Source organism: Gymnoscopelus braueri (genome assembly GCF_963280865.1).
Source record: "Gymnoscopelus braueri genome assembly, chromosome: 14".
In the NCBI taxonomy this organism is placed as follows: Eukaryota; Metazoa; Chordata; class Actinopteri; order Myctophiformes; family Myctophidae; genus Gymnoscopelus; species Gymnoscopelus braueri.
Genome location: NC_137619.1, coordinates 19,531,574 through 19,557,905, shown reverse-complemented (window position 1 = coordinate 19,557,905; position 26,332 = coordinate 19,531,574). Strand labels below are relative to the sequence as shown.

Below are 26,332 nucleotides of genomic sequence, written 5' to 3'. Positions count from 1 at the left end.
TAAATATCTCTAGGGGCATAAAAACTGTAATCTGGTGCTTTTTTTTTGCCTTCCTTCCAATTTATGATGTTTGTTTTTGACAGGCTACTGTGGAAGGATGTTGGAAGTTGGGTAAAATGTCTCTTTAATAGTCACATCACCCATTGTGAACTTGTAGATAGATTATTTTGGCAATTCTTTAAATAGGAATTAAGTGATTAACTCCCATTACCTTCAAGTGACATTTGAAGGTAATGGGAGGTAAGTAAAAACAAACAAACAAACAAAAACTCATACTACATTATGTAGTGCGAGTGCTGTGTTTGCCTGAAAACTAAACTAAAATTAGTCTTTTGTTGCAATCCAAAATCTGTCATGTCAAGTCTGGCATGTTTGTATTGTGAAGTAAATATGGCTATCTCGTGTGCAACACAGATTCAGTGATATTATTATTATTATTATTATGACAATGAACTTTGACTCGTGGATATTTTAGAAAATCAATGTGTACACTTTACACTTTTCAGTGTAATGTTTACACTTTCAGAGTTAAAATTATAACACTCCAAATTCCACTGTGCACATTTCCTGTGTCAAAGTGTCTTTGAGTAAGACACTGAAACCCAGCCTACTGTACCAAACTACTCATTATAAGTCTGAATAAAATGGTGCTCACTCATTTGACTGTCTCTCGTTACGTGCTTTAGCTATAGGAGCCCCCCCCCCCCCCCCCCAGTACAAAACATTACTAGCGGATAGTGTTGTTGGTACATACTGGGTGCTGGTATGGTGAGGACATGGTGTAAGAGAGAGGCTGAACCCAACGCTCGCCAGCGCTGTCTTATCTGGGCTGTTAAACAGCTGAACAGCTGGGTTACACCACAGCACTGTGCGTGTGTGTGTGTGTGTGTGTGTGTGTGTGTGTGTGTGTGTGATGTGCGCGCGCGTGCGTGTGTGTACACGTGCGTTGTGCAGGCAGTGCACTGCTGCAGACCACAGAAGACTCACTGACTAGGAATACGCCCAGACATGTCAGAAAGCAGCCCTGTCTCTCTCTCTCTCTCACACACACACACACACACACACACACACACACACACACACACACACACACACACACACACACACACACACACACACACACACACACACACACACACACACACACACACACACACACACACACACACACACACACACACACACAGCTCCCTTGTTTAGGGAGATCGCTCACGGGGTAGTGCTGCGTTAAGGTCATCCCCAATGTTGCACCCCATGAGCAGGTCAGGGGTCAGAGTGCCTTCCCACTCTCCAGAGAGAGGTTAGAGGTCAGGGTGCCTTGCTCAAGTCTATGTGGAACGGTCAAACATTGGACAGGCAGAGTAGTTCCTCTCTACACAGTACAATCAGTGTCAATTTTACTCTGAGAGTGTACAAATGTAACCAAATGGACCCATAAGGGTCCATTTGGTTACATTTGTACACTCTCAGAGTTACAAATGGATAAATTAACACGGAGGATTTTACTGTGTGTGTGAGGCCACCAGGCAAACTGTATTAGTTGTTTAGTTGGTCAGTCCCTTAGATACAATAATTCAATTACTTGTATATTTAGCTTTAGAATGATATAGAGGGCTGTACTGTACTTGGGTTCTGCTTCACATATTTTCTTCACCACAGAGCTTAATGTTTGCTAATATCTGTGTACATTCCGGTTGATGTAATTAACCATGTACTCTAGTTGAACTCTTTAGAAAGTCAAATAAAAGCCAACCAGCTGAGCGATATTGTGATAAGAGGGAGAGAGAAGATTGTGTGCAGTGGCTAATGTGTGTCAAGGTCGACAATGTCAGAGAACGTGTGTACAGTAAGTAGGCAGACGCACGCACGCACGCACGCACACGCACACACGCACGCACGCACGCACGCACACACACACAGAGAAACGTGGAAGAGCCAGAGTGCATGTGGAGCACGTTTTGATGAGTATCTGTTTACACTTGACTGACATCTGCGAGGCAAAGACTGCAGTGACTCACTGTTTTCAGAGTGGCATTGAGATACAGTAGCTTCACCTGAGCAGACTGTCTGTCTGCCTGCCTGCCTGTCTGTCTGTTTGTCTGTCTGTCTGTCTTACTCTCTCACTGTTTCCTTGCCTGCCTGTCTGTCTGTCTGTCTCGCTGTCTATTTCTATCTGTCTATCTCCATGTCTAACTTCGCCTACCATTTGGTTTATGTGTCTGTCTTCATGCCTACCTCTCTTTGTGTCCCTGTTTGTTTTTATCTATCTATCTATCTGTCTGTCTACCTTTCTGTCCGACAGCCTTTGTCTATACCTGCCTGTCTGTCACCCAGCCCGTCTATCCGTGTGCAATAACCGCTACAGTGTTTATGTTTGCTTGTCTCTGTCTGTTTCTCAGACCACCTGTCTGTCTGACTTAATAACTGGCTGCGTCGCTTTAAATCCATCTGTGGTCTTCTGTGAAGAACGTTTTTTATGTATTTATTTTTTACTATTGAGAATTAAAAACTGTACCAAGATGTGGCAAACACATTCACGCACGCACACACGCAAGCACGCACGCACGCACGCACGCACGCACGCACGCACGCACGCACGCACGCACGCACGCACGCACGCACGCACGCACGCACGCACGCACATACACATTTTGACCATGCAGGCTGCCTCTCTGTCCCTACAGACTACCAAAGATAAACCATTTATAGACCATCTCCTGGAATATACTGATAACTCCACTGACACCGGAACAGCTGTGTGTGTGTGTGTGTGTGTGTGTGTGTGTGTGTGTGTGTGTGTGTGTGTGTGTGTGTGTGTGTGTGTGTGTGTGTGTGTGTGTGTGTGTGTGTGTGTGTGTGTGTGTGTGTGTGTGTGTTTTGCATGCCCATGTGGGTAAAGAGTTTCATGTCAGTGTGTGTATACAGTATGTGGTTTGCCTGTGTCTATCTGTCTAGACGTATACAGCACTAACAGCCAACAAGCAAATGAGCAGACCACGGTGGGTGTGTGTGTGTGTGTGTGTGTGTGTGGAGGCGTTTATTCACATATGTGTATGACCTCAACCTCATCAGAATGTCAAAAAAAAGTGTACTTTCCCTGTTACCCCCAGCTTGACCTACAATATTCTGTCTAATGCTTATACCTCATCATTTCAATCCAGCCACATCAATAGAAGGTGTTTTGCTAGCAATTCAGGGCAATTCATGTTGTGCTGCATAGTGAAAATGCAATATGAACTGGGACATGTGTAATCTGTAATAATAATAAAAAATCCCCCCAAAAATAATTGCAAGCAAGAGAATAACCTTTGAAGAAGAATTGCAAATATTATGTTTTGAAAGGCCCAAACACTGTTAAACGCTTTTCATATATTGAATTGGAATATTTACAATATATTTTCAAGAAACACTGTAATACATAAATTATTTGATATGCACCAGTATAATTGGACAACTGAAGCTAATTTGCCAGTTCTGTGTATACAAATGAGCTAGCTGTTTGAAGGACCCATGCAGGCAAAATGTAGACAACAGGAAACCCCTTCAGGGAAACCCCTTTGGGTGACCTCACCAATTATTATGTGTAGATAGATAGCTATATATAGTATGCAGCCTATGGGTGTGTGTATGTGTGTGTGTAGTTACAAGCTTATTTTTGAGTAAATTTGTGACCTCACTTAACCGTGTCAAGATGAGCCAGTGTGAGTCCTGACTTGCTCGATGATAACTCTTATCTCCAACGCAAAAGTCAAGGATTCAACTCCTTGCATATCAGAATGTTTGTCATTGGTTTCTGGGAAACCCCATACTGTATAGCAGTGTTTCCCCAACAGTGTCAGGACACATTTTTGGGTCACGGACGCATTTTATGGGTCGCAATCTTTTGTTTTCTCCTACCATTTAAAAAATAATTATCTTAAAACTATTAAATAGGGCTATTAAATATGCATTTTTGTGATTTTGAGTCCCAGGTAGACCCCAAAGGTATATTTTGGATCTAAAATGTTTGGAAACCACTGCCATAGTGTATAGCTTTATTTCCCTTTAAACATAACATCTCACATTATAATCATTACATTTGGTTAGATTTGTTCCCTCTCAGAGTTACAAATGGATAAATGAACACTGAATATTTTAGTGTGTACCAGGCTAATGAATATTTATCTCTACCTTTATTACGCTCGAGACGTGATTAATCCTGAGGTTTGCTGATAGTGTGTTACCTAATCATGAGTTTTACCTGGAATTTGGGGCCGATAAAGGTTTGTTTACGTTTACATAGTACAGCGCAAAACATGACCTACATTTGGAGCTATGACTGGTTGAGAAAGTTCCACATACCTGATCTGTCATCTACAAGTCAAAATCCTTGAGAGCAAAGGTGAGCACATCTAAAGTTGACACGCTGAGCTTGGTCAGATAAATAGCCGTTTGTATCTTTGAGAATTCAGGCCATACTGCATCTGAACTGAACTGAGCCTTCTTGTTAATTCAACACAGATTGGCATGTTTAATGTCATTCATTCATTCATGTGAAAAATTAAGATTCCTGTGTTTTCCTGAAGTGAAACATTTAACTGCTTTCGGATTAAAATGCATCATTTTCAAACACTAAGCTTTTCAAAAGCTGAAAAGATTCCTTATGATGTGTGTTTTGCTGAAATTATATTCTGTTTTGAGCAAGTTTGACAAGATTATTAAGTGTATTATTAGATTTACTCATCATATACGAACAGTATGACTTACTTATAACTCACTTAACCCTTGAGCTGCTAAAAATAAATGACCTTTAAATGCACGCTCTGGGGCCTCCAAGACGTTTTGCTTTCTTTAAAAAAAACATTATTAACAGTTGAGAGGTTTTTTGTAAGGCCCCTTGTTTAACCCGGTTGACATTTTAAATTAGTCATTAAATAATTTCACTCCTTTGTCACTTAAAGGAATAGTTCAACCAAAAAATTACTTGTTTTCTATCAATTACACACCCCACTGGCGGAGTCTTCGGTAGCTGAGTCTCCTGCTGACCGATGACCCGGTCATCAAATTATTGGCTCAGGAATGCGACAAAAACAAAAACATTTCCATGAATTCAAGGGTGTGTAATTGATAGTCACTTTTTTGGGTGAACTACTCCTTTAGTAGATGACATTAAATCATACAGATGTCCCATATGAGCTGAACAGGCTCATACATACAGTATATGAGCAGGTGTTTCCTCTGCATTCATCCTCCAGTACTGCAAGTCACTCTGGATAAGAGTGTTGCCTAAATCAGTGTTTCTCAACCTGTGGGCTGGGGCACACTGGTGGGCTGTGAGGATACTGCAAGTGGACCCTCAAATATTGGCAAAAAAAACTATGATTTTAATGATAACATAAATATATATATATTATGTAAAAAAAAAAGAACTTGAAAAGTGAGTTTTCATTGTGATACAGATAAATAGGAATTTAATGTATACTGTGATGGTTCGATAGATCCAAACCGGAACACAATCGATTGATTAAAACGGCCTATCAGGTGCCGTGTTAAGCTTTTGAGATTTTCAAGTGGGCCCTGATCCAGAGATGGTTGATTTTGAGGCCCAGGTGAAGGCTATGGCTGATGTTAAAAAAAAAAAAAAACATGTCACTTGCATCTTGCATACAAGGCTAGAATTTGCAGTCTCTCCTGTTTAACTGGTGTGTAAGGTCTGAAATTCAGTCACAGCCAAGATTCACTTCTGCAGTGCTTACTGCTAACCTAGTCTGCACTCAACTACCCAGGAATCCAAAAACGAGAAGCATACTCAGCTTTATAGGCTGCCATTTATAGTGTCCCTCCTCCTAATCTCTCTCTCTCTCACACACTCACACTCCCTCCCTCCCTCACTCACACACACACACACACACACACACACACACACACACACACACACACACACACACACACAGTCTCTGTCTGCCTTGTTCTGACACTCTCTGACTCACCCACAGACTAGCTCTCTCTTATTCCCTCTCCATTACTCTAAAGAGTCTTGATTTCTCTCCCTCCCTCTCTGCTCTCTCTCTCTGCTCTCTCTCTCTCTCTCTCTCTCTCTCTCTCTCTGGAGAAGTAATTAACCACAGGCTAGTAGCGCCTGCAGGCAAGACCTTTAAAACTTGACAAAAAGGGGGGTTCGACTCGTCTACACAAAACAACTTTATCTCACAGATCCGTGTCTTCACGTTGACACTTAAAAGAGGCTTTGTTGGGAAAGAAAAGCAAATCCAGCCTTTAAAGAAATCTTCCCTAGTTTAAGCCAGTAACTTTGAGTGCGTGGGAATGAATAATAAATGAATAAGTACATTATGCCTGCCAGGCGTGGGTGATCAAGTAAAAAAAATAAGATAATAAAATTAAAGACAACAAAGGAACTAGTTCGCCTCAGGGCAAATCTTGTACAGACGCACTGTATATACTGTAACTGATTTAACTCAGCCGGTGAACTCAACCTTCTGTCCCTAAAGTTTTATTGTTTCACAGATAGTCATAATATTTATTTAAAAACTATTTTGCCAAATATAATTGTATTTCCATTGATGCCATTGAAACCATTAGATGCAAATTTAAGGTTCTCTTGGAGGTCATTATTATTATTATTATTGTCATTATTATTATTATCATCATCACTATCACTCTGTGGGACTGCATTATCACACAGGCTGAAGACAACTCCTCTCTGTCATGTCCATGGACACGTCTCACCTCCTGTAGCTGTCCATCACATTGGTATGATGTTTCACATCTGGCCCAGCATTGTCCCAGCTGAAACAAACAAGCAAAAACATATAATCTGTTAGGATGCAGGAAATACTGTACTGCCTTGGACAGAGACGTTCAGGTGTCATGTTATATCGTATAAATGTAAGGAGCTATTGTTTCATATATCATTATGTACCTGATGATTACTTAAGGTTATAATGTACAAGTCACCATATTCGAGATTTGTAGCACAAGGGAACTATGTCATGTAATTATCAAGCAATGATTAAAAGTAGCTTTCAGTAAGGGGTTGTTCTCCTGAGCTTAAGTTTTGAATAGTTTTCAATGCACTGCTCATTCACGTCTGGCGTTTTTATCTGGTCGCCGAGTGTTAAACAATGTTTAACATTTTGGTGGACACACAGCCTAAAAGTACTATTAAAACAAAACATATGGCCCCATTTAAACCAGTTCAGGGACCTTGTGGTTAGAGTGTCCACCCTGACATTGGGAGGTCGGGGAACTTACTTACTTTTACGCATATTCAAATCCTCAGTGTTCCTTTATCCATTTTTACCTCTGTGAGTGTAGAAATGTAATTATCGGTCAAATTTGTAAATCTTTACATTTGTTACATAAATTAACACTGATGATTTTACTGTGTATAACAACATAAAAGAAAAAAATATATATATTTTCCAAACTTTGGAATAGTTAGCAATATTAAATACACAAAAATTAAGAAATATATATTCACATTTTTGCTAATTTAAATACCAGAATATTCCACGATTTTGTTGAGGGATCTTATGAGACACTTACGTAAACATACACAATTTACATAAAAAATAAGTCATCATTATTTAAACGGTACTAAAAAGATGGGACTCACTTTCCACTTTACCCTAATTGCACTTATTTTGGAATCACCCAACCAGGGGAAGAATACCAGCTCTCAATTGTGTAACCAAAGATAATTTATTTTAACGGCATATATAGAAAACAAAGAGACAGCTAAAGCAACTTTAATTTTCAGATCATTGAGTAGGGAGGAATGCCTAAATCACAAACAGAGGCACTACTGTATATTATGTATTACTGAAAATCTAAATAAATATGAATTAAACAATCTTTCTTGCCTTCTTTTCCAGGCTTAGATACAGTGGTGTTCAGCCGCATTGTATTTACACCTGGCATTAAAATGCACCCCTGATATACACATTATCCCATGCAAAATGCAGATTGCTGCTCTTCCCCTACAAAGATGGTGAATTCCCTGGACATATATATATATTTTTAATTACATTTGGTTTTATGAGATGCGTAACAATGTGGTCAGATATGTCTCTGATTATAACCCAATAGGACGCATGTTAATGGCACATGGTGACCTCTGTTAGGTCATGTGTTATTCTTGTTAGCGAGGATTAAAAACATTGTTGTTGGGGGGACCTCTACAAACATCTACAGCACAGGTTTGCAGTATGAAATAATGTGACTATCTTTCCTGAATCCTCCATGTATTTATGTGATGCACGGCACCACCAATACAAACAAAATCCCAGGTTTACATGTCGTGGTTTATGGGGTCCTTCAAGTCCAGACAGATGTAAATGGTCGACCGCATGCATCCACACACAACAGAAGATGCACAAAAACAAAACGTGCACACCCCCACACAACCATATATACGCACGCACAGACTTACAGGACAAACACACTGCTGTATAAAACCGTCTGTTATTTGTGAGCCACAATGCCACTCTCTGACCCCACTCCTGTCAGTCACACAGAACAAGAAGTGGTACAAAAGCCACATGCTCACTGAGGCACTGTAAACACATGTAAATAAATAGACACAGCTGGCAAAACAGAACTCTGCTTAACTGATAAAACATAAACACTTTTTGATTAATATAGCACAGCAGACTTTAATCCAACTTGCAAATAATTGTATCAGTCTTTCCTTGATTTGTAGTCATGAACTCCCTCTTTGTCCCCTACGCAGTAGAACTGTAGTAGCCGAAAGTGTAATAATTGACCAGCAAGGGTTGATTTTTACTCTTTCCGAGCTAAATGAACACTCTGGAATTTGTTTTGTATTCCTTCTCCTGGCTCCTGTTTATTATTTGCTCACTGTAAATCCATACTGTACTAATCTTGTGTTGGCACACCAAATAATTTTTTTTGTAGTAGTAGTAGTAGTTTATTGATATAAATCACTTGAATACAACATTCCTGGTGATATCTTTACCAGATGGGTCCAAGTTTGCAACAAAATGTACTTTCATGACCTAGATGTGGCTCAATGGTGCCCCCACTGGATGAAATCCCAAGCCAAGTGTGCTGTGTTTCCTCAGACCTTTGTCAGAGAAACAATCAGTATCCAAAATGCCATTTTGTTACATTTGTACACTTTCTGAGTTAAAGACGATATGTTTTTCAAAACTTTACATTCCGATAAGAATATAGAGTAATCTTTGCTGTATAGTGTTTGTTCAGCTCTTTAGTAAACAGAAAATACAACAAAAACAAGCATGCAGATGGGGAATTGAACGCCAGTTTCTCATATCACAGGCAGCAGTACTAACTACTTGGCTAAACTGCCAGGCCCACTGATGTCCAAGCTAATGGACACAATGTAATTGGGGAGCCAAGTGTCAATCAATTCTAGTCTACCTACACGTTTCTTCTGAGAGGGGTGTGACTAAAAAAGGAGGAAGGGAGACAGTCTGAGACTGAGAGAAATAGGTGAAAACAGTGATGTTTAAGTGTTGGTTGTAAATTCAATAATATGGTCAATGTTGTCACCAAATTAAGAGCCAGGGAGAGGATATATCAGCATGCAACCCTGTTAAAAACAAGAATGTTGGTGGGATATATCAGCATGTAACCCTGTTATAAACAAGAAGGTTGGTGTGTTTGGACCTGGGTTTTCACTCAGTATTTCTACCATAACCAGTTGACATTAATAACAATCAAAAAAGGATTTTGATTGTACGACCTACAGTTCAAGAGGTATAGACCAAAAGGTGAAGTGGGCTGTTACAGCGCCACCATTAGGCCGAGTTAAAGTAACACTGAGGATTTCACTCTACAGTACAGTAGCCTACAGTGTGTCGTGCCACTCAGCCACCCTCCACTGACATCGTGACACATCAGTGTTTCCTCGAGCAATTTCAACCCACTCATTGGATTAGACTGACACGCCGACCCACGGAGAAGAACACACTGCAATATGTCATCAAAGAAAACAAAGGAAATTTCAGGCTATGATTTTTGACTAAAAATACACACTGATGCACATTCCAGCAGTGGATGTCCCCTTGCTTTCCTTTTTGTTTTGTTTTGACATAAATGCTGTCAGACTTTGTTTTGGTTTGACATGCTGAGGGCTGGAGAGCAGCGGGAATGCTCTCAGATAGCGTGTCACCCTACACTTAACAAGCATCCAAACTATATTCCTCATTCAAATTGGACGACAATATGCAAATTATGAAAGACAAAGCTTTAAATAAATAAGATAAAATCTCCTCATGTCATTATTTATTCTTATTTTTCATTAGTGGTAGTGGTAGGAGTATTATTATTAGTAATAAGCCCCACCTAATAATTTCAACTCTTGAATCCAAAGTAGAATGTTGACAAACTCAAACTAGGAAATCTCCACAGAAGGCTTTAAAAGCTTAAACAATGTAGCTTAATGGCTTTGTATATTAAGTGGCAGGGTTAAACTAACTTTTTGTTTAGACTAGCCCACAAGTGTAATCAAATTTCTAAACTGCATAAAGCATAAATGAAGACTTCATGAACTTCTCCCGAACATGAAACCCTGCATCGTTTGCTAACAAAGCCCTTCATATGCCAATAAAAATATGAGCAGTATCCTGGAGCTATTTTAATGTTTATGTACTGTAGCAGAAGTAGCACACAAAGTCACACATATTGCACTGCACAGCACACGTACAGGTTTAAGAGCTAAAATACACAATTGGTAAAGATCAGCTAAAAACAAATTGAGAGAGAGAGAGAGAGAGAGTAGTATTTTCCCCACTATGTAGACCTTTCTTTCCACAGGCTTTTAAACTCAATTTTAGCAAAACACATTGGCGAGTGCTGTATTTTGGCCAGTTGTGTCATAGCTTGGGCCCATAAACAGATGTGCAGGACATGAGGACACAAAAAAAGGCAAGACAACATATGTGGAATGGTGTGGCAGAGTGAATGTCCTCTACTTTCAGTGATGCGAGTTCTGGGCGTGAACCTGTCTTACTCCTTCTGCCTCCACCTGTCTCTCTCACACAGTAAAATCCTCTGTGCTCATTTAACTCTGAGAGTGCAGAAATGGAATCCATTTGTACACTCTGAGAGTTAGATTTTTACTGTGTACTGTCCTCTGGTGCAGTGCTGTATACAATAAAGAGGAAATTGGATAAATGCTATAGATACTGTAGTCTTTGACAGTTTAATACACTCACACAAACACACACAGCCGTCATATAGTCTGAATTAGACACAATTAAAATACCCTGACTGAAAAATTGCAACATTACTCTACAGACATACAAAGACAAATACAGAACGTACATTGTCTTACTCAATGGCATGTTTCACACACACACTACTGTATCTTGCGTAGAAACATACACACGCGTGCAGCCACACACACACACACACACACACACACACACACACACACACACACACACACACGTCTCTCTCACACACACACACACACACACACACACACACACACACACACACACACACACACACACACACACACACACACACACACACACACACACACACACACACACACACACACGCACACGCGTCTCACACACGCACTGTCAAGACAAATTCCCTGTCCATCTAACACACACAGAGGTTGGCATAATGAAAAAGTCTCCGATAAATGGCAAACATCCATTTACATCACTGTCAGTCTCCACGCACCTCCACCATTACACCCGCTGACAGTTTAAAATGCCTCCTGACTCCTCAGGGTTCTTCATCATTTTGCCACGACATAAAGAGATGGATTACACATGTTGGACGTGGAATACCACTCAGAACAATGTGCTGTTGTAGAAAGAAAAACCCACTGTGAAAGACTGTGTGTAATGATAGCTACCTTAATATCTAGTGAAATTTGCCTGTCATAATAGCCTTGACTGTAATTAAACTGAGTTTCCTGAAGCTACTGGGGGCAGTAAGATGCCTGGGGCTAACCAATGGCTCTGAGGGTGAACTCGGGGAACAAAAGTAGAACAAAGGCCATAGTGAAGAACTGCCCTAAGTAATGGTGAAATGAAGGTCTTCACTCATCGCTGGTTTTCAGAAGCCTCGTATTGTGCCCTGTAGAGAGTAATTTTAGCCATTTATTTTTAACTCTGATAACCACTAAAATGTAATTCCAAGTAACTATACGTATATTCAAGTGTAGTCAAACCGCAAAATTACAATTTGTGGTTTCTCTGTGAAAGTGCCACTACGGTTTTCCTCTGAACTTGGCCTTCTGATTCAGTATCCAAAACCTAGAAACCACTAGTTTATTGGAGGCTTCATGGGCTCTCATTGGATTTTACACCCAGTAGCTTCTTCTTCCTCCCTGATCTTAGCTCTCCCGTTGTTCTCTTAACAAGTTTGCATGTGCGGTGATTTGGAAGGCGCTGGAGTATAGGTTTAACAACCACAAATTCACCAGTGAGTGATTCAACAGAGAAAACCCCAAGGCAGGTGTAGGAAAACTAGTCACACTATTTAACACCACAAACACAGATCAAGTGTCTCCAGAGGCCTGTCGTTTGGAGAGTAGTTACAAGTTGTTATGAGGACGTGCCAAAAGGTTTACAAAAGCACACATCCAAACAATAAAATATCAGGTGCTGGACAAGAGAACACATGAAAATAGAAAATTCGTCTCTATGCTGGATCGTGCTCCCATGCATGGATTTGTATTAAATTACCATCAAAGGTGAAATTTTGAGCATGGATGTATTTGGACAACGGTGGAGGCATAGATGTGTGTGTTATGCTTTCAATTATATGGTGATTTTGATGAAACGCAAAATGTGTAAATTTGCGCTAATTAAGAGGCCATAAATGTCCTTCCAAACCATGACTGACAAGGATATGTGTGGATCTGACTGAAATTACTGTAAATGTTAATGAATGCGGTGGTGGTTGTTACAGTAGCTTGTATAATTTTACGATGAAATTTACACACATTGACGCATATTCATGAAATTATAGACAAATAAACCCATGTCTTTAACCTGCCAGAGTTCAGGCCATAACGGCATGGGTGTTAAGAGACAGGCTATTGGGATAACAAATGGAGCTTCGTAATTAATCTGAGAAAGCACATCAACCAGTTTGACTAATGCCGTCTTCGACGGCCGGGTGATAAAGTGTGCCTCACCGCTAAACAGGTTTTGCGGTATTTGTAACGCTGGCAGTATGTATTGGTTGCAGTTCAAGGGTTAAGACAGGGCATTACGGCACTTGATAAATCATTATGTACACTTTATTTTAAGGACCTGCATTAGTTGCCTCTGAGGATACCACTAGTCTTCTCCGAAATGAACAAAATACACAATGCTAAAGGACAATGGACAGACAGACAGACAGAGGTATCTGTGTAAACAGCACCTGGGCAACTTCAAATCTAAGGGCATGTCAAGAGATAATCAATGTGTGATGCAATCCTCGTTTTTTTTCCCCCCCTATCAGTGCTGAAGGTGAAAATCAGGCCGTGTAACGTTACAGTACACGTATCAACATCTTTAAAGAAATTGCAGAAAAATGTAAAATGAAACTGCGCAAACAAAAGGGTACAAATTAGATTATCTAATTGTTTGACCAAAACAAACCTCCGAAAAATGTCTAAACAGCTACTGTAGGAACCAATGAGATTATATGTTATGCCTTCAGTATTGTGAGGCTCTCAAATGCTATAAAAAATACCCTCAGATCTAAGAAATAACAATAAACCAGAGACAAAATTTAACTGAACAGTTGATGAATATAAACTCCCTTTCAAAACCTTTCTTTTTTATTATAACCAAAAATGAACAACGTTTCGTCCATGCAGGGCTTCATCAAGTTCTAATTATTCCGGCACCCATGAAAAATCCACAACCATCAAAGACAAATAACAAAAATGGAAGGAATTGTAAAGGATAACAAAAACACACTTAACTTCCCCATTACAACAGAAGAGTGGAAATAACCCTAATCCTGGTGCTGATGGCATTCTAAATGCCATGTTTAACCACTACACTGGAAAATGTCAATTGGCAATTGTAAAATTGCTCAAAATGACTCTTAATATAATATATGACATTTTCTTGAGTTGTGGAATAAAGGACTGATTACTCCCATACACATAGAGACAAATTTGTATAATTTATAAACTTACAGAGGTACAGTATCTGTGTAAACAGCGATCTTCGCAATATAAATACCCCAAAACCTAAATTCTTATATATTTCCTCTCTGAACACAAAGTTCAGACCCAAACTGCTGACCACGCCCATACCTTAACCACACTGATTGACAGGCGTGTACTCCAAATTAACATGTTGGCTTTCAAAAGGCTTTTGACTCAATTTGGTATGGGGGCCTAAAGTACAAATGAATAGAAAGTGCTGTGGGTGGAAAAACATATGACTGTACAGTACACAAACAACAAGTGTGCAATAAAAATTGGACAGAAAGGACCCATGGTTTAAGAGTGAAAAAGTGCATTCAGTGACTTTCTTTGATGATTTCTGAATGTTCAGCCATGGGACCATGACTGGCTGAAAGACTGGGAATTGTCTGTGCAAATTTCCAGTCAGCGAATATACAGCTTTATGGATGCATGCCCGCCCACACACACACACACACACACACACACACACACACACACACACACACACACACACACACACACACACACACACACACACACACACACACACACACACACACACACACACACACACACACACACACACACACACACACACACACACACACACACACACACACACAGATTGTTTCCAGTAAAGGAATACAAACATGTCGCTCCCACGCTCCTGACATGTACTCAACTGATTGTCAGTCAATATGCCGACCCTCATTAAAATAGATTTAAAAAATAAGATTTTTTTTGCAGCTAACACTTTGTAGCTAACATTTGGAATGCATGCTGCACTGTTATTCCATCCTCAACAGGTAATATTTGGAAATGACTGCAGTGCTATAACTGCAGCAGTCATTAATCTGTGCTTTCACTGACTGCGGGTTGCAGCTGTGGTGTACCGGGGGATATTGCCTCTGTTGCCAGAGAGTCTCTCTGCAGGGTATGTGCGATGACAAATGAGAGAAAAAATACACACACCCATGTAGTACACACCCCCACACACACACACCCCCACACACACACACACCCCCACACACACACCCCCCCCCCCCCCACACACACACACACACACACACACACACACACACACACACAAACACACACACACACACACACACACACACACACACACACACACACACACAGTAAGTACATGCACAAGTACATGCAAGTACATGCACAAATACACACAGAAACACGTCTGCACATGTACACAAACACATGCACATACAGACAGCAGTCTGACATGATATCTAGTGGGCAGCAAACCCCTGTGATGGATGCACTCCACTTTAGTTAATTAATGTGGCTGCACTTACTGTAAGTCACTCTGGTTGAGAACAATAGATAAATGACGCAAAGGAGAAGAGAGGAGATTCCCATGAATTTGGAAATGAGAACTGATGTCCATTGTTGCACTACTCCTTATCTACCAGTACATGCAATTTCTTGGCCTTGCCATGTCTATTTACAAGACATATGGAAGAAAAGAGGAAAGTTGGGAGTAGAAAGAGACCCAACCAACATTTCTTGTTCTCTTGTCCGTTCCTACGATATTGCTGCTTACTATGTAAATTTGACCTTGACAGTTGACCATGATCCAAATGCTGTCATCACTTCAGGACAGCCTACTGATAAAGGTTTCATGACCACACACACACACACACACACACACACACACACACACACACACACACACACACACACACACACACACACACACACACACACACACACACACACGCGCAAATTTCAACACTCTACCGCGTAAGCATGCAGGGAGGGTAATGAGAGTCACTGTTTCAGTTTCTATTATGTTTCTTATATTAGCATTGATAATATTTGTATTTGCAAAGGGCGACATGGACACAACCAAAGCACCTATCTGCCCACATGCACATAAATAGACATGCCTGCATGCACACTCACATGATTGCATGGTCAGACAGTCATGTAATGTACCGTAACAAAGTGCACAAAACGTCTCTCAAAATGTCAGCTATGACTTACTGCTATATCTGCCTTGGAGTGTCATACTGTCCATCATAGTCAGGGTTCCATTAGTAAAAAACTAAACAAAACAGGAGGGGGGTATTTTCCTAAGTATAAAAAGCAATCTGTGAGCTCAGATCTGCAATTTTTGCACTTTAAAAAAGAATTTCAAAATAATTTGGAAGCTTTTGAAAGATCTTTTAAATATGTGAGAAATATTAAATACCTATTGACAAATTTGGGAAATTTGTCCAAAAGAGCGATGCCAGAGTTAATGTGGTTAACATACATTTTAATTAAATTGTTGAATTAATTATGATATCATCAAACATACCATATTTCTATAAAGGAAATGCATGCTTTTGTACTTAGATTAGAGCTTCTTGCATGTGCTTATTGTAATTGGAGTATTTTTTAACTAGGTAGATATTTGTATAGAAAGGCCTATCAAGGGACAGGGGTCGCAAATTAGCCTTGGCTTGAAACCCTTCATACAATGTTTCATGTTTCATGTTTTTATAACTTCATAAATAGTTTTTTGTATTGTCCCTGTCAAATAAACGTATAAATAAAATGTAATAAAAGTTAATTCAGCCTGACCAGAAGCAGGGATAAAACATATCGCCATTGACGATAAAAACGAATGAGCAGATTTTACCCTCACCGAGCCCTAAACATAGTTATAGTCAAAGACGGGTCCTGTCGCTATGTTCACCCCATTATGTTGAAATACATACTTCTCCATCAAGGTAGATTGACTGTCCACCCAGATGAGGAGAGGAGAGGAGAGGAGAGGAGAGGAGAGGAGAGGAGAGGAGAGGAGAGGAGAGGAGAGGAGAGGAGAGGAGAGGAGAGGAGAGGAGAGGAGAGGAGAGGAGAGGAGAGGAGAGGAGGCCAAAAGCATAAAGGAATTTAGTTCCTGTCAGCTGGGTGGCTCCAATGAAAACAGTCCCTGTGAATCACACAGTAATTACCTCAGGGAGTACATTAATGAGAGCCCAGATGCTGTTCCTTTACAGAGTCTAAATAATATGACGTTCAATAATAGATGTTCTATCGATGGAAAACAGTTTCAGACAGCCTCTTAAATGATGTATTCTGCTGCTGTGTGGAATCCCTCGCCCTACAAATCCAACTTTGCATTTTCCTCATTTGCATCTCAAAATTAGTATTTCCATTTTCCACCCTCATCTTTTCAGGTCCTGAATGTAGAAAGTGTGTGGCCACATGTATCTCAAATATAATCCCAAACACAGCATTTACAATTGCTATATGAATTTGTTTTGGTCAGTATTGGGCAACACTTTTGTACTGTTCAGAGTGAAGAGGCATATAGACATTAAGTTGTACGATATATTACCCTAATGATATACTTCATAGCCTTGGAATGTGTATGTAATCCTTAAGGTGACTGCTTTATGTAAAAAAAAGAAAAGTGTTATCTTATCTTGCAAAATGAGTATGACTAAGTAGGTGCCTCTCACACACACACACACACACACACACACACACACACACACACACACACACACACACACACACACACACACACACACACACACACACACACACACACACACACACACACACACACACACACACACACACACACACACACACACACACAGCATATTATGAATGCATGCACAAGCACACCCATGTAAGATTCACTGCTGTCTTTGATGATGCACACATTTCCACACACATTAAAGTAGTTAATGCAAAGCTTCAATATAATGACATCACAGATGCAAATAATGGTCGAAACCACCTGTATGTGTCCATACAGTAGTGGTGGCAGTTCCTGTATTTGTATTTCTGTAATAAAAGGCCCACAAACTAGCCTTTCTGGAGTTTATTTTCATCACTTACGATCAGGCCCAAACCAAACTATGAGTATCAGTGTTGTGTGCCAAAAATATCTGTAAAAGAAATACTCCCAATTACAATAATCTACAAGCTCATAACGTGTCACATCCGCGATGTGTTGTGAGCTTATAGATCATCTCTTTTCAGCACACGATACCGTCATCGGGGCATAAATTAGGCATTAACCACATGAATATGGCAAACACTGGGCTAAAATAACCGATCTGCAAGCTCACAACGTATCACATTTCCATGCATTGTGAGCTGGTAGATTAGTTATCAAAGATATTAGGTGTGGAGGGAAAAAAGGAGGGGCACTAGAATAGACCCCTGGGAGACTCCGGTCGACCAAGCATATTGGGTTTAAGTGGTTAATAATTCCTTTATAAGCATTACATTATGGTTATAAGAGCATAGTGTGATGGTTATGATATGAATAGTGCAGTGTCCAGGACGCTAAAGCTCAGAAGTCTTGAACAGAAGGTTGAGGCAGGGTCAAGTTCAACACCATCCAATCAGGACAGAGACTGACAAAGAACCCAGCCAAGGGTCAAGATGGGGACAAGAAGTTGAAGCGGTAGGCTACTTTCCACCATAATAGTCATGGCGTTGTAGACGTGGTGACTTCAGGGAGAAATGCATGTTCTATGAATTAAAGGTGACATTATTTCAGAATACCCTTAACCGGGACTGGGAGTGGACTACCCCAATGTGTCATGGCTGAAGCATAGTAACCTACCCACTACTTATTTTTCCATTTCCTTATTATTTTATAATCAATCTATAGCTGCCACTGCAGGTTCTGTAGAAGATAAAGGGATTCATTCATACATCAACAGAGGATAAATTAATTCTGGAGTTGTGAGTATAACAAGTCAAACACAGAAAACTCATTCCTTGCTTTTTTGAGGCAAGGGTAAAAGGACACTAACAGCATGTGTGTAAATCCCTCTGCAGATGCAAATGTAGTGATTCCAGTCGAGAGATTACAGCACTGTGGTGGTTGCTGGGGTTGAAACCCTGAGGAAGACACGTTGGCTTGTGCTCTTTAAAATAAAAAGGTATTTTTGCATCGTGGCTACGAGCTGTGCGACTTCCTTCTTTTAAAACGGTAGCTGGGATTGAACCTGTGTTTTCTTTGTCCGCCCTGCTGCACACTGTTAGCAAAATAATATTTCAGCCTTATGTTTTCTACACAGCAGCACTCAGACAGAGAGGAAGAAACATCAAGACAACAATGAAAGAGAGCTTACACTACACACAGTACCTCAGTGGGTAAAGCATAGCATTGTATATAGCTGGCTGGCACTAAACCTGCCACTGTTGTCAATGGGAGTAAATTATGGTTGTGGCACTAATACTGCCATTTAGAACATAGCACTAACACTATACCTGACTTACCTGACTGTTCTAGCTGTTTATTATTTGCCTTTAGTAACTAATATTTGTATTAGTTATTATATAAGTATAACTGATGATTATTTATCAAAAGATCTATTATGTTCAGTAAGTATATACGGTATGGATGTACTGTAGATATAGCATGACACCTAGTCTAGTCCCATTGGTCTCATTCTGATCACTATTTTCCTTTAATTTTGAGTGGTTTATTGAACTTTGTTACAACTTTGGTGTTCCAGAAAACACGCACGCACGCATGCACACACACACACACACACACACACACACACACACACACACACACACACACACACACACACACACACACACACACACACACACACACACACACACACACACACACACACACGTGTAAGGAGGACAGGAAGCCATATATCATTCTTGATTACACCACCAACAAGAGGGGAGTTGACTGCCGTGATAAGGAACGTATTAATTTTTTCAGGTTTCATGCATTTAATTTTTTCTTTTCGTTTTATAGTTTCTGTAAGACAGGTGAAATATTGCTTTGGGAGTTTCTAATCTCTTATTTGTTGATTTCATTAACACATAAGTATGTAAACTGTAAATGGTGTATTTCTATCGCACCTTTCTCCAAAGCACTGTGCAACACATTGTCTCCCTGACAGTGGAGGAAACCATGCAAGGTAACTGACCTGCTCACCAGGAGCACTTAGGCATGCAGTGACTTGCTCAACTGCACTCTGACATGCAGCCAGGAGGAATCGGGATCGAAACCAGGAACCTTCCGATTCCAAGATGGCCACTCTACCTCCTGAGCCACTGCCGCCTGAACAACTGGTGGGTACGGCAAGCAACCCAGCCTGGAATAAGATTAATCAATTCAGGAGGAGACTCTCCCTGGCAGGGCTTGGAAAAGCTTTGGTAACTCCTCTAACTCTAACTAAACGCACCAGCACCTTTCCCACACACACACACCAGCCACTACAGCAGTGGTTTTCAAGACTTTAGAATCTCAGACCCAAGACTTAGAACATTTTGTTATCGTTGGATAAGATTTTGTCCATAATGCCATGCTGTATTGATGTGGGACCATAGGAGAGATAACAGGCAAGCGTTATTGTTAAAATAAAAAATATTTAATTAAGTAATGCAGATGATTAACAATAATGTAACTATTGAGAGCATAAAATGAAACCAAAAAGACCCGTAAGGGTCCATTTGGTTTCATTTTACGCTCTCAAGAGTTAAAGATCTATAAAGGTCCATTTGGTTACCAAATCTCCATCATTTAGCTGGGGACCACCTGGAACCCCCTCTCAAGGACCACTGGTGGTCCCCGGACCACTGGTCGAGAACCACTGCTCTACAGTACCAGTCTTGTGAGGAGTATGCAGCACCAGCTCCTCCCGACAAGGACCGAAAAGTAAGAGGTGCAAGCTCTGTGGCACTAGAGACACTAACACCAGCCATACGTGCCACAAATGCCATGCCTATGTTTGCAAGGCACACAACAGCCTGTACATTGCCACTCAGAAGTGTGAATTTGTGAAGTGTGGAGAGTCTCCCTGGGTAGAACGTGAAACTTATGTACTCACAAAGTACACTGCTATTGTTGCACTATTGCAAAGGTTATGTTGTTAACAACACATTCACTATCGATAAGATATATACTAGAGCTTCCTCAGCATGAAACGTCACACACAAAAAAGAACACACAGAAGTGTGCTGTCCCAAACTGATGTGAAAATGGCACATCCTTTCTCACGGTGTACATAACCAGGCCGTCAGTGCACAAACTGACTGCAGTAAAAATAGCGCGGTGGGTGGTAAACAAAACGTCTGCTAAAAAGGAATTGAGAGGTTCAATATCACGCTGAAGACAGAGGCAGAGCTTGTGGGAAAATCCACTCTCGCCGTGTTTCCACATGCACTACACTGACTGTACTGATTTGATTTCACATTCAGACCTTTATCTTCTCCGTGACCACAACAGCAGAAGAAGCGCAGACTTTGAGCATCATCTGTGTTATGAGGAGCTACTGTAACAGTCAAGCATAGACTCAGTATGGTTTAAGTACAGTCATCCACACACCCATATAGAAGTGTTACAGTAGCTTGTTCTCTTATCAAGGGAGACTTGCAATAACTGTGACTGACAAGTGCAGCATAAAATAAGCTTCACATTCAAGCATTACAAACAGTGAGGAGAAGGAGTCAAAACAGACAAGTGGTTCCACTTATTGTCTGTTTTAGACCTTCTCCTGTGTGCCTCTTCCTGTGTCCCTTGAGTGACGGTGTATTCTACAGAGTATCCCAGCTAAAGAAATGAAACCCAGCCCGAGTTAGACCACAGAAAACTGATATATATATATGAAATAGTCTAATAGATGTGTCAATGTGTTTTTTCATTTATTTTACTGTCTCTTAAAATAAATCAAATACTGCGAACCAGATTAATGTCTCTTACAATCTAAAATATGTTTATTTATCTTGTTTTGGCTATTGTTGTGGAGCACTCAAAAATAGTACAGAAGAAAGTGATATGATATCCATTTTGGGAAAGAGGGCTTTTGCAAGAGTTTTTACAAAATGGTGGATTTTTGTTCTAGCATATTAACACATCCTTACTGGCTAATTCAAATGTGGATAGCAAAACAATATATATCGTAACAATAATGCTGCTTTCCAACATAGAAACCTTACAGTTACAGCTAACACTTTATAAAATTGTCATTAATGTATTTACACAAGCTGCGAACAGCACATGAAGCTCATATCCTGCACACTGTACTGTACGTAATGTACTTTCACACCTCAGAGCCGGCCAGCATAGCCAAATGAATCTCAAATCTCAATATCACACATGCTGTATTGGTAACTGTGGAGTAATAGTCATCTGCATGTGATGACTTCTGTATGTGCATGTGTTTGTGAGTATGTTTTACGTAACTCTTGATATGACAGGCATGACACGCACGCACGCACGCACACACACCGCCCGCATATATACAGTTCTGTGGGTTCTCAACTCACTGTAAAGTCCTCAGTGTTAATTTATCCATTTTGTACAAACTCAGAGTTAAATTAACAACAATTAACATTGATGTGAGAAAGTGAGAAGTAAGGGAATGTGCCATGATTAAATATTCTAAAAAAAACATTAGCAGTAGACACTGTGAACGTATAAATAAGCACGTTAAAAGGTTACCAGCACTCAACATTAATCCAACATTTTAGGAACAAGGAACATAAGTTTCAGCATGAAGCTTTCATAAGTGTTGACGAGTTGTTTATGACTCTGATGAAACACGAAGAAACATCTGTTCCTTCTTCCTAAAATACTGGCTTATGTATCTATTATTTCACTGTTCTGTAAAGATAGTAAAAAAAAACTTTATTGTACACAACCAGTGCTTTGATTGTGGATGTTTATAGTCAGACATACATGAGAAACATGTTCCTACTGTATAATAACTGATACAAGCAAATCATGACATCAAATCAGAATATGTGATGTGTGAATGTTATGAAACCTCAGTAATACACACCATTTGAAACAAGAGAAAGTGCATAGAAAAGGTGTTTTACTCTAATATCAATACAGTCATAGATTTGCCTTGAAATGGTTAATCTTAAACAATTTAAACAATTCATGATCTTGATTCCTCAATAAACCTCACAAATGAAACTGAGAGTAGAGTAAATATGTAAAATTGTTCAACTTAGTTCAAGCCCAATATACCGATATACAGTACAATCCTAATTGTTTTTGTAAGTCTGAGAGTGACCTTTACGGTGACCCTTACAGGTCCATTTGGTTAAATTTGTACATGCTCAGCGTTACATAAACACTGAGGGGTTTACTCGGTGTGTGTATAATAATAAATCTAACTAAAATGGAGAATGCATCAGGAAAGCCTCACATTCGAATAGAGTGAGCAATGCGTTGTTTTAACAAGACTATCTAAAACCAGACTTGATGCCCTGATAAGCAAGACAGTGATAAAGATCTCTACGCCATTTGAATTTTCACTTTCAAAAGTCTGAACTTCACACCCTCCATATTGAGTAATATCCACAACCATAAGTCCTAAGAAAGAATTACAAACGCACGCACGCACGCACACACACACACACACACACACACACACACACACACACACACACACGTACAATAATAATATAATCATGTTTATTATATATGAATATCTGAAGATGTACAATATTATGTATGTACAGGGCTCAATGTTGACATAAATTAGACTTTGTGTTCCAAGTCTTGTACTGTACAGTGTGTTAAATATTATTGTTACACCATGTACAACGTTAGTTTAGACAAGGCATGACGGTGTTGCCATGTTGCAGAATGATAAACAAAGTCTCATTTGAATTTGAAAATGTCAGTGAGTTTAACTGGTGAAGAATGAACAGAGACTGGCTTCGTGGACACATTGTCAAAAGAGAACTGTGTACTGTACATCTACGTGCATGCAAATGCACACGCACACTTTTATACGCGTGCGCGTACACACACACACACACACACACACACACACACACACACACACACACACACCCATACTGCACAAATCACAGAATGAATATGTAAATGCATATCTGCATATGCATATAGTATGCATAAACACACACAGCACATTAATTTGCATGGCTGATTAGTCAGTAACTGTCTCTGGATAGCAACACACACATGCCACCCACATCCCTACCCACGGCAAACTGACAACCTAGCCACATGACTACCGATCCTGGGACAGTCCTTACACAGCCAATTCCTCAGTATTCATTTAACTCTGAAATGGCCCATTTTTTACACTGGTTGAATTATCAATGAGGATTTGGCTGAGGCACAAACAAAATCTACTGCATTTCAATTCTTATATTTAGTTTCCCTGGGGATATAAAATATAAAATCTGCGACTCCAAGCTGACTGAGCAAAGATAAAACTTCAAATCTATAACTTTTTGTTTTGTACTTAAACACATTTTGTTTTGTACTTAAACACATTTTTTTTTATTTATTTTTTTATACACACACACACACACACACACACACACAGACACAGACACAGACACACCCCCCCACACACACACACACACACACACACACACACACACACACACACACACACACACACACACACACACACACACACACACACAGACACATACACAGACACACCCCCCCCCACACACACACACACACACACACACACACACACACACACACACACACACACACACACACACACACACACACACACACACACAATAATTAGAAGCTACAGAAGTGACTACACAAATGAATAAATAAATGGACTGCACTATATCAACCACTGGGTCACGAGCAGCATCAGATACTGTATACTGTCGCAGCCTTTTAATAGGTCACAGCTAAAGACAAAGAAATCTAATAATCGTCTAATAATTTCTAATTTACTGCATGAAATGTTCTAAACACAATGAGTAAAAATATAAATAAACAACTAAAGAGGAAACCTAAAGAAAGATCAACAAAGTGTAGCAACTCCACTGAAATACTGTAATAATAAACCTACTACTACTACTTTCTAAATAAATAATTTTACATCTGCACCAACAATTGGGTCATGAGCAGAAACAAAAACCATTTGATGGACTCTTTCACATGTAATAAAATAACCTTTGTTTAGAAGCTAATTAGTCATATCTGAAAAGCAGAGATGTGCCCACTCTCATCTGCTGTACATTATTTAAATAGCACTGCACAGCTGTAGATGTATAATTTTAAATGTATAAACAAGCAAGCATCTCATCTTAGCTTACAACTCCACATTTGTGTTTGGATGAGGGAATGGTCCTAAATATTGCCATTCTCTTTCTGTAAACCATCTTCCACTCAATGAGTTGACTGCAGCAACAAAGAGGGAACAACAGCCGTAAAATTATTTAGCCATAGTTTAAAGCCTTTTTTTAATTTCTTTTTTCGAATAGGCATTTGTCGTTGCCGAAAAGGTTACAGATTTTTCCTACCGAAACTGAGTGGGTTGTCAAATAACAGAACATTTTCACAAGGCAAATTTCCCCCTCGTTGCTCGGGTAATATTATCACGCTTGAGCATCAGAGTTTCAATATGAGTTTTGGATTTATTTATAAGAAGAAAACAAGTCTGACACCAATTAACGTCACTATGTTTACAGGTTTAAATGTCATTGGTGAAGTGACATTTAGAGTTTCGGTATTACACAATTAAACGATTTGTGTATTTAAAACAAGAGATGTTTTTACACCAATGAAGACAGCTTAAAGATAAAATGTCAGCCATGCATACTGCAGTGTCAGTGAATTGTGTAAATGATTAGAATAAACAAACAGCTCTTATAACAATCTAATAATTAATATTAATAATTAATATTACCTAAGTTCAAACGCTGAAGTTCAAAGGTCCTAACATTAGGCTAACTGATCGAAGAAATGGACATTATGAATCATATTTTCAGTATGAATTTATGGATTGTCTATTCATATAAAAAACAAGACAGAAATAAAGCACACGTGGGCATAGCTTTTAAATAATTGCAGATGTTTTTTTGTAAATGAGTGATGACAGTTTAAAAACTTTCAACTAACTTTATGGCCTCTGACACACAAATACAATACCAGCCCACTTCAGCTTTCCCCCCACGAGAACAATTTTCTACGACTCAACTCAAACTGCAAGTCCACAAGCAATTCACGACTGAGGAGGACAATTTTTACCCAGTCGGTGGACATTGGATTTGTCTTTGTGTGACGTGAAGAGGCCTCGCTGCGAGGCGGTCAACTGACCTATTTTAAGAAGACAGAATAGAATAGAAACTGTGACATAACAGACTGTGACTGCGCTCGCAAAGACAAGAGGAGACAAACTAGCTTTACTCTGCATGTTTTACTATCAAAATTAGTCAGAA

At 39.7% G+C, this 26,332-nt stretch overlaps 1 long non-coding RNA gene across 1 annotated transcript in view; it reads right to left on the bottom strand.

The window, feature by feature from the left end:
* LOC308099944 overlaps nt 1–26,332 on the bottom strand; it is an 85,789-nt gene that overhangs the window by 41,617 nt on the left and 17,840 nt on the right. The window contains exon 2 of the long non-coding RNA XR_013934401.1: nt 6,727–6,786. This is a non-coding gene — a long non-coding RNA (uncharacterized lncRNA). The remainder of the gene's footprint in view (nt 1–6,726; nt 6,787–26,332) is intronic.